At 41.5% G+C, this 9418-nt stretch overlaps 1 pseudogene; it reads left to right on the forward strand.

The window, feature by feature from the left end:
- Positions 1-8260: 8260 nt before the first annotated feature.
- LOC130853741 (transcription factor Spi-C-like) lies at positions 8261-8997 on the forward strand (annotated as a pseudogene).
- The last annotated feature ends 421 nt before the right edge of the window (positions 8998-9418 follow it).

Here is a 9418-nt window from a genome sequence, read left to right on the forward strand (position 1 = left end):
AGTTCTATCGTGCGCTACCCTAACCCTAGGACTTGGGGCACGAGTTAAACCCAGCTTCACCTACAGGAACCTGATGCTTCCTGTGAGATGTGCTGTGATAGGGGCCCTGTCAATCTGTTCATCTGTCCTCAACACTGAGTACATGCTGGACATAGTGAGTCTTTAATTAATAATTGCTGAAGAGACGGAGACTTGTGAAAAGTACTCAGAATTAAAAGGGTGCAGTGGACTGCTTAGAAGGTATTTTCAAAATAAGAATAAGGAAAGAAGAGGTTCACTGACCAGGGCAGAAAACAGAATGTTAACAGAGAAGGGTGAGGAACTATTGCTGTATTAATTTTATAAAATATGCCATCTCTGTCGAGGACAATGATTTTCCAGTTGGAAAGGGCAGAACATGGAGAGGAGGATACACGAGGAAATACTATGGAAGCACAGAGGTCAGGATGCAGAAACAAAATAAGTAGATCCCCACAGGGCAGGGACAGAACTTTGTTAAAGGGCATGTCAGGCACTGCAGTAGGTGTTTTAGATATGCTGCTGAATTCCTTTCTCATTGCAACTCTGGAAGGCATATATTATATCCATTTTACAGATAAAGAAATTGTGGAAAGAAAATAAATCATTCGCTCAAGGTTACCACCTTGAATAAATTACTTTTAGTAAGAGAAAAGATTTGAATTCACATCTAAATCTCATGCTTTTCCTACTAAGAACTTAGATACAGAGTTGTAACTCTAAGTAATCTTCCAGGAACTGCAGAGGACAATTCCAGAGGACTGAAGATGGGCAAATTATTCAATGTTAAATAGGAAGAAAATACATGTTAGAATTTACATCTAAATTTGATATTTATCCCTAAGAAAACTACAGCTGAGAAGTGTGTGTGTATGTGTGTGTGTGTGTGTGTGTATAATTTTTTCTCAGCACTTAGAGAAGGAATCAGTGATCACCAGGCACTCGTATGGCTTACCTGAGAATAAAAGAGGTGATGACAAATTCCGTTCTTTTCTTTTCTGGTAGAATTGCTAGACTAGCAAAGCATTGGGTGCTCTGATGCCATGTGTGTCAATCTCAGCAAGGGACTTGGAAGTTTCCTTCAGGATATTTTGGAAGAAAAACTTGAGAAATGAAGGGTAGATGATAGTAATTTTCAATAGCTACACATTCTTGAAGAACTGAGTAATCTTTAGCTACCTGCATGCCTGTCTGTCTTCGGCCTTCCCTTAAACATTTAATTGCTAGTTTGAAATGAAGACTGAGTTTGTTAAAATGTCTGATGCCATGGTGGCAGGAAATATTGCTGGCTAGGGACCTGGAATCAAGCCTTCAGTCCAAGAAGAAACAAGTGTGATGAGAAAGGACCCAGTCATAAAGGAGGGTGGTTTTAAGATGGGCACACACTCGGGAAGTGGCAAGAAGACCCAATGGTGAGCCAAGTGACAGGTTGGGAAATTGGGCACTGGGCATAGGATGTGATTGTAATAATGCTGTGTGAGTGCTGAGCTGGACCATCAACTTCAGAGGAAGGCTCCTGAGCTCTCCACGCTTCCCTTAAGGGCAACATCAGTCACAGGGTTTTAAAGGAGAGTTGAGCCCACCGACTGGCAGCATGTGTGTGCACTTGTGCACACATGTGTGTCTGGGGAGAATCATGTGACTCTGGACGTGGGGAGTGGAGCTAGGCAGAAGTGGTATTTAAGCTGGATGGAGAAGAGAAGGATTAGAGGGATTTATTAGTCATCTTCAAATAATCAATGGGCTTTTTATGTGGAGAAGAATTTGTGTGTTTCTTTATTTTACTTATATATGTTTGCTTTTCATGTCTTTCTTCCAAAAAAGGTTTTGAAGTCACTAAAAAGTATTCAAAATTGACTCTGAGTAGCTTCAGAAGTCAGAACTAGGACAAACGGTGAACATTATAAGGAGCCCATCCTACACATTTGAGTTATAAAACAATGGAGTGACTGCCTGGGCGAGCGGTGACCTCCCATTCCTGAAAATATGCAAGTGCTAGGGGATCAGAAGTGATGTGTGAACACACACACGTACACATACATACACACGTGCACACACAGACATACACACACGCACACTGAGTTGGCTCAGTTGACTTGTTAAGGTGTCTTCCAGTGCAGTTTCTCTACTTATTTACTTAGTTAAGTTGGATCCTTCTCTTGTACATATTGCTTTATTTTCAAAATTTTCTTTATAAAAGCACACATGCCACAGTTGCAACAAACTTTAGGCTCTGGCTGCAGTCATTAATGTCCTGTACAGCTAAACCCAAGCCTGTGAGGGTAAGCTCCCATTGGGAAGACAGTCTTCGGGGAATATAGCTAGTCAGGCTGATCCTCCTGAAATACATAATGATCATGAGTTTAGTAATAAATAGTTTTCAGTTATTTTGGAAAGAGAAATAAAAACTGTGATAGAGTTGGGAACAAAATATACAAGACTTTTTCTCCAATTCCCAGCCCCTTGCTCTCTGGGCAACACTATTCTGCATATACAGGTTTTTCATCTTCCCACTTCTCTGCTCATATACAGACTTGCCTGCCCTTGACAACTCTTTGGTTTCTTGGGGAGGGGAGACTCTAAGAGGCTGTTTACATGACCGAAAGAGGCATTTCACATTTCATCAAGGGAGTTTATGTTCAAAGAAAGAAAAAAGAAATACAACACGACTCCCTGCTCCCTGCCAACCAAAGACAAATCAAGGCAGGTATGAAGTTACAGCCATCAGACTCTTTCAGACTCTTTCTGTTGTCTTTAAAGTTATGGCCAGGGGAATATGGACTCTGCTATTTCTCTAAGAGTCAGGTGTGCAAATGCAGGAAGACATATAGCGCTTCCTAGGGAAGCCTGCTGTGGCCTCCCCCAGAAAGGTATCCTTTGCTTCCTCTAAGCATTCCACGCATGTCTTCTGTGTTGTTGTTTCTTGCCACGTTTATCTGCCTTTACGAGGCAAAGTCACAGAATGCTTGGAGCACACACCCTGGAGAACACTGCCTGGGTTCAGATCCCGGCTCTGCCACTTACTGACTGTGTGCCCTTGGACCACTCACTCCCTGGCACAATGAGGATAGCAGTGTCTATCTCATGGGGTTGTTTGCACACATCCTGAGAGCCTGATGTGTGCAAAACCCGCAGTAAAATTAGCTACTGTGAGGGTGGTGGTTAATAGAATAGGCTCTGGAACTGGACCTGCCTGGGTCCATATTCTTCAGGTTTGTTACAGTGCTCCATTGCTGAACTCTCTCAGCTTTAGTCTTCCCCGCTGTAAGACGGGAACAACCACAATCTCTGTCTCAACTGGGTAGGTGTGAGGGTGATGCAGGGAAAGTGCCTGGCTCATAACACTCAGGAAAGGTTACACAGCAGACTCAGATTTTTCCGGCAGTGACTTGTTCTAATTCATCTCTGTACTCTTAGCACCTGGCCTGGGGTTGGCACACAGTAGGAACTGTTGAATCTATGGACTCTGGCTCTCTTGGCTAAACATCTCCCTTATCCTGCCCTCTGCCAGCACACACACACACACACACACACACACACGCACACCCCATATATATACACAACATACACACACCACACCCACAGACATCACACCCACACATACACACTGCACATACAATATACACATCACACATACCACACACACCACACACCAAGAACAAAGGCACATACACTAGACACCTTCCCCCTACACACCCCACCATACCACATACACATACCCCACACACACACACTATATATACACACCACACCCACACATATACACTGCATATACAAAATACACACACAAATACCGCAGTTCTCACACACAAATATACAAATGTCACACAGACCACATGCACCACACACAAAGGTGCAAACACCAGACACCTTCCCTCCACCCACCCCACCATACCACACACTCTCACACAGGTACAACACACACAGCACAAACACAGATACCACAGCCTCGCGTCCACAAACCTTTCCCTTCTCCCTCAGCTGCTCTGTGAGCCGAAGGGAGCTGTGTCAGCTTCAAGGATGTGATTCAGCTTCCAGGGCTTGTTGCTACAAGCGCAGACGAAGTCCCTCATCAGCTGTGGCTGCCTCCCTGGGAAGGCATGCAGGATGAGTTCCAAATTTGCATTTTGGCCTGAGGAAAAGGGTGTGGAGTTATTTTTTCCCCTTCTGATTGTCAAATAACACATCTGCCCAGGCCAAGAGACCACTTCTCCAAGCAGAGGTATAGGTGAGGCTGGTTATTCTTTTTGCAATTCCACACAGCTCTAATGAATGCCATATGTGTCACAGTTAACAGGCATTTCTCCCTGGGAAGTCAGCACTGCAGAAGATGATGGATTTAATGCCACATTTCAGAAGTGCAGGATGTGAGGGCTGGAAGGCTTACTGTAGAGTATCTTTCTTGTCCGGTGGTTCTCGAACTTTACTGGGTCTTTAGAACTCTTGGAGCTCATGTTATTCGTACATGTCACCAGGCTCCAACCCTCAGAGATGATAATTCAATGCAACTATAGTGGTGACCAGAAATTTGCCATTTAAATGAGCAACCTAAGTGATTCTGATGCAGATGGATGAGTACAGAGATGAGAAACGCTAGGATCTCTTACTTAATAGTTGGGGAACATTTGAGCCCAATCATCAAATAACTTGACTCTTACGGTTAGTTATTGACAAGGTTAGGACTAGACCTCAGACTTCCTTGCTTCTAGTTCAGTGTTTCTTAAGTATTTAACTTGAATCCCTTGGTTCATCCTGTTTTTACATCTCTAAGCACTTTAGAGTTAAGCCTTTGCCAGAGAAGAACCCTGCGTTTGTGTCAGAGGGAAACAAGGCTTCTCTGTGGCCGCAGTCTTGCTCTCCCTGGGAGACTGTTTCCCCAACAGAATCCCCTTCTTGGCTGTCAAGTGCACTGGTTATCACATCATTCATTTTTTTAAAATCACATCATTAACCAAGGCTGTCCAGATTCCAACTGGTGCATGTGACAAGAAGGAGAAGTTGTTTCTCAGTTAAATTGGCCTAAGCCTCAACCTACTCAGAAGCCAAACTTATTCTCCAAAGCAGCAGAGTTTGAATCTCTAGAGACTTCTTGATTCTTTAGACCAGTTGTCAGAAAACTACAGACTATAGGCCAAATCTGGCCCACTATCTCTTTTTGTAAATAAAGTTTTATGGGAAAGCAGCCATGGACATTCATTTACGTATTGTCTATGGCTGTTTCTGTGCAAAAGGGCAGAATTGCAGTAGAGACCATATTTCCTGAAAAGTCTAGCATATGTACTATCTGGCCTTTTACAGAAAATCTTTATTGACTCTTGGCTTAGATTGCTACTTGGGGCACTCCCAGGGGCCATGGAACATGTAATGCAAATTAAACCTGAACACTTACAACAAAGGACCTGCAATAAGTACTATGATATACATCATAATGTCCCTCTGTACCTCATAGTGTGGCCTTCATTGAGGATGAAATCACAGCACCTAAAGACTATATCACACTGAACAGTGTTGGTCATTTCAGAAGCTTATTTGATAGGCAATTAAATTTTCAAGATAAAGTGATTTGTTACTTTCCAGAATTTGTTGAAGAGTCTATTGTAACAAGGAGTGACCTAAGTTAGGCTTAACAAGATGATGGCTTCTTTATTCAGCACCAGGCATCTCTTCTCCCCCTAATCTCCCTCATTCTTAACCACTACTAAATATGCTTAGTTAGCTTCATGTTTGCATGGGCATGTCACTTCCTTCCTGGATCCAGCATCTTTGTGAAAGCAGATCTAGAAGGGATGGACCAGAGCTGAGGGATGCTCCCAGAAGCAATTTCTTTCCCATTTTTTGTTGTTGTTGCTTAGCAACAATTTGAGAGGGGGAAGAGAGATTTCAAGGTCCTGAGGACGTGGTATAAAATGATTTGTGAGCCATGATTGAGAAATGATCCATGAGTAATAGTTTTTACTGCATGTCTCAATTTCATAAATGCTTGTATATTCATACATCTTTTAGCCATTCAAAGAATTTGTACCATAAGAAGAGATTTGGTGTATAAACTCCTCACCAAAGAGTTTTTACCAGGAAACAAGAACAAAGTATAACAAAAGGCCATCATTATGATATGTGTTCCTATAGGAGACAAAACTGCGACCCCATTTTTACAGAAGACTGGGCTCATGCTTATTATACCCATGGGATTTGGCGTTAGCGTGCCTGGCTTGAGATAATAATAGTATCTACTTTATAGGGTTGCCTGGAAAAAATAAGATCATCTGTATATAATCTAAGCAGTGCAGTTGGTGGTCCATGAAACCTATTTTGTTGTTGTTGTTGATGATGATGTTGTTATTTCCAGAGGGTTAAAATTGGGTAGGGCATTACAGTTATACTCTCTGGAGGTCCACCAGTCAAAAGGAGAGTTTGGAAAGTGGTAAATCAATTGAGTTGATGGCCTTACTTAATCTTCTCATTATGTATGCTCTTTATTCTGTAACGAGAAGCCCATCTCCCTATGAACTTTGGACCAAGACCGTACATTACTTTGACTACTAGGATGCTAGCAAACATGTCACAAGTAGAAGCTTGAAAAGCCCTTGAGTGTCTCCTCTTCTCTTGAGTTTTTTTTAAATAAGGAATCCTACCAACTACAGTTTTGGGACCAAGCTTGGATTAACCTTCTAGAGGATGAGAGATCAAACAGAGCTGTGTTGTCACAAAGTCATCTTGGACCAATTCACCCTCAAACATGTGACATAGAAGCTCAGCCAAGATTAGCTGAGCTGCCTACCTAACTCAGCTGACCACAGATGCATGAGTGAGCCCGGTCACGATCAACCAAACTCAGTGCAGATCAGCAAAACTTCCCAGACCTTCTATAAGTTCATGAGAAAGAATACATGGCTTTCATTTAAAACTACTAAATTATGGAGTGATTTGTTAAACAGCAAAAAGTAACTGGTAGAGAGAGTACAGAATATTTACTCATTACTAGTAAATGATTAGTTCATGAAAGAAGTTGGAGTTTGAAATATTCTGGGCTCATCAGATGGCTTTCCTTCTCTACACCAATGGTAATGATCTAGAAGCCCCACCATGAAAATCATGCTGAAATTGGCACCTCTTTCTATGTTAAAATACCAACCCAGGCTGTACAGATGGCTAGCAAATAAATAATTGCTGATAAGTTAAAATTGAGGATGCATGCTGAAGTATTTCCCACTGTTTAAAGAAAGGAAGTCTCCTGGAAAGAGACACACCTAATCAGGTTAAAAATAACACAGCTAAATTTCTCTGAAAGGGGACAAGAGTTTGGAGGAAAAAATTTCGTCAAAAAAAGTATCTTTTTTCTATAGACCTAATGGGCTTCCTGAATTCCTGTGTCAGCTTATTCATCATAAGGGAGGCTGAGTGAGATACTTTTATAGTTTAAAATACAGTAAGAGACAGAATTCATTTATAAAGGGAGAGAAGAAAAGCATAAAGAGAAGATCATGGGTGGAGGTATGCTGTCACCCAGCTCTGACGCTGTGCTTAGTGGATGATTTGGCTCTTGGTGATAGGGTTGAACAGTTCTGCAGTTCCCTGGACAAATTTAAGTGTTATCAGCATTGGAATATCAAAGCAGTGAGGAAGAGCTGCAAGTGTTCTTCAACTGCAGGCCTGCAGCAAAATTGTGAGTTTCAGATTGCTCAGGCTGGTAGGCAACTTGTGATAAGGAATAAGAGCTAGTTATGGAGAGTATACAAGTATATGTCATTCATTCACTTATTTATGCAATTCTGTTATAAGGTATATTACAAGTCATGTGTATGGTATAAAGTTTTCATACATCCATCCGTTCACTGAAGATATTCAATGAGCCAGATAATGTGATAGACACTGGAGATACAAAAATGAAAAAGAATGTCCCTGTCTTCCAGAAATGTACAGGCTAGGGAGAAGAGACAGAGAAAGAAACTGCTATTGGCCACACTGGAAACCATCATGAAGGAGGTATGAGGTACTGCTTGTCTCCTCTGTCAAGTTCTGAGTCAGTTGAGAGGCACAGGGGAGAAACACATGGACAGCAGCATGTCAGCTCTATTAGTGATAAAAAGTGGATTGGAGGACATCTATTAAAATGACAGAAGGTTACAGTTACTCAAGGGTGTTGCAGACCTGCACTTCAGAGGAGAAAGTTATTTCCACCTGGAGTACACCTAAATGTTAGATTGGCCTCTGATGGACAGAATTGTCAATTTATTAATGAAGTATGGCTTGTGTTGAACAAGACAAGCTGGGTCAAGCATTTGAAGATGCTTTTGAAGTATTGAGGCAACATTCCACTGGAGATCTTCAGTACTCCTCAGATTACAAAAATTACCTGGCTTTCATCAACCACCGATCTCATGTCAGAGGAAATTCCAACAGCTATGGTGTGCTGCCCACAGAGGAATCAGTCTATAATTGGAGAACAGTGCTGCGGACCTCTGTCTTGAAGGAAATATTCATCCATCTCTGCAGAGCATCCCTGAAAACCAGCTGGTACAGCCTACTCTTCTCCAGCAAAAGGGAGGAAAAGGCAGGAAGAAGCTCCGACTGTTTGAATACCTTCACGAGTCCCTGTGTAATCCCGAGATGGCATCTTGTATTCAGTGGATAGATCAAACCAAAGGCACCTTTCAGTTTGTATCAAAAAACAAAGAAAAACTTGCCCAACTTTGGGGGAAAAGAAAAGGCAACCGGAAGACCATGACTTACCAGAAAATGGCCAGAGCACTGAGGAATTATGGAAGAACTGGAGAAATCGTCAAAATCCGGAGAAAGTTAACTTACCAGTTCAGTAAGGCCATCCTCCAAAGACTATCTCCATCTTATTTCTTGGAAAAAGATATCTTCTACTCACAGTATGTTCAACCTGATCAAGGATGTCTCAGTTTAAATAACTGGAAAGCAAATTATAATTATACATACGCCAGTTACCATGAGCTAAGCCACCCTGATTGCTAAGTATACTCTTACATTTTATAATTTTCTGGCATCAGAATTCCCTACAATTTTTAGGATTTTTCTCTGAAAGCAAATACTGAAAAACAAAACAAAACAAAAAACCCCAAACTTCATTATTGCTATCTTTTATGAAGTAGCATGTTGTCTAGACTAACTTGGTGAGAAATTTTGCCAGTGAACAACTTTAAAATGATCAAGTCCCATTTGAAAATATAGACTAAATATCCTTCCTCTTCCTATTGTCTATGTAATACTTCCTTCTAGATTAATAATGCCAGCGGAGATGACTTGATTTACATGTTGACTTAAACATTATTTTTCTGTCATACACTCAAGCCAAAAAAAATCACTGTGACATAGATCCAAGAGCTTTAGCAACGAAACAGAAAGTAATTGCCTGTGATAGTGTTCCTGCTACATT

The sequence above is a fragment of the Hippopotamus amphibius genome, chromosome 5 (assembly GCF_030028045.1).
Source record: "Hippopotamus amphibius kiboko isolate mHipAmp2 chromosome 5, mHipAmp2.hap2, whole genome shotgun sequence".
Taxonomy (NCBI): domain Eukaryota; kingdom Metazoa; phylum Chordata; class Mammalia; order Artiodactyla; family Hippopotamidae; genus Hippopotamus; species Hippopotamus amphibius.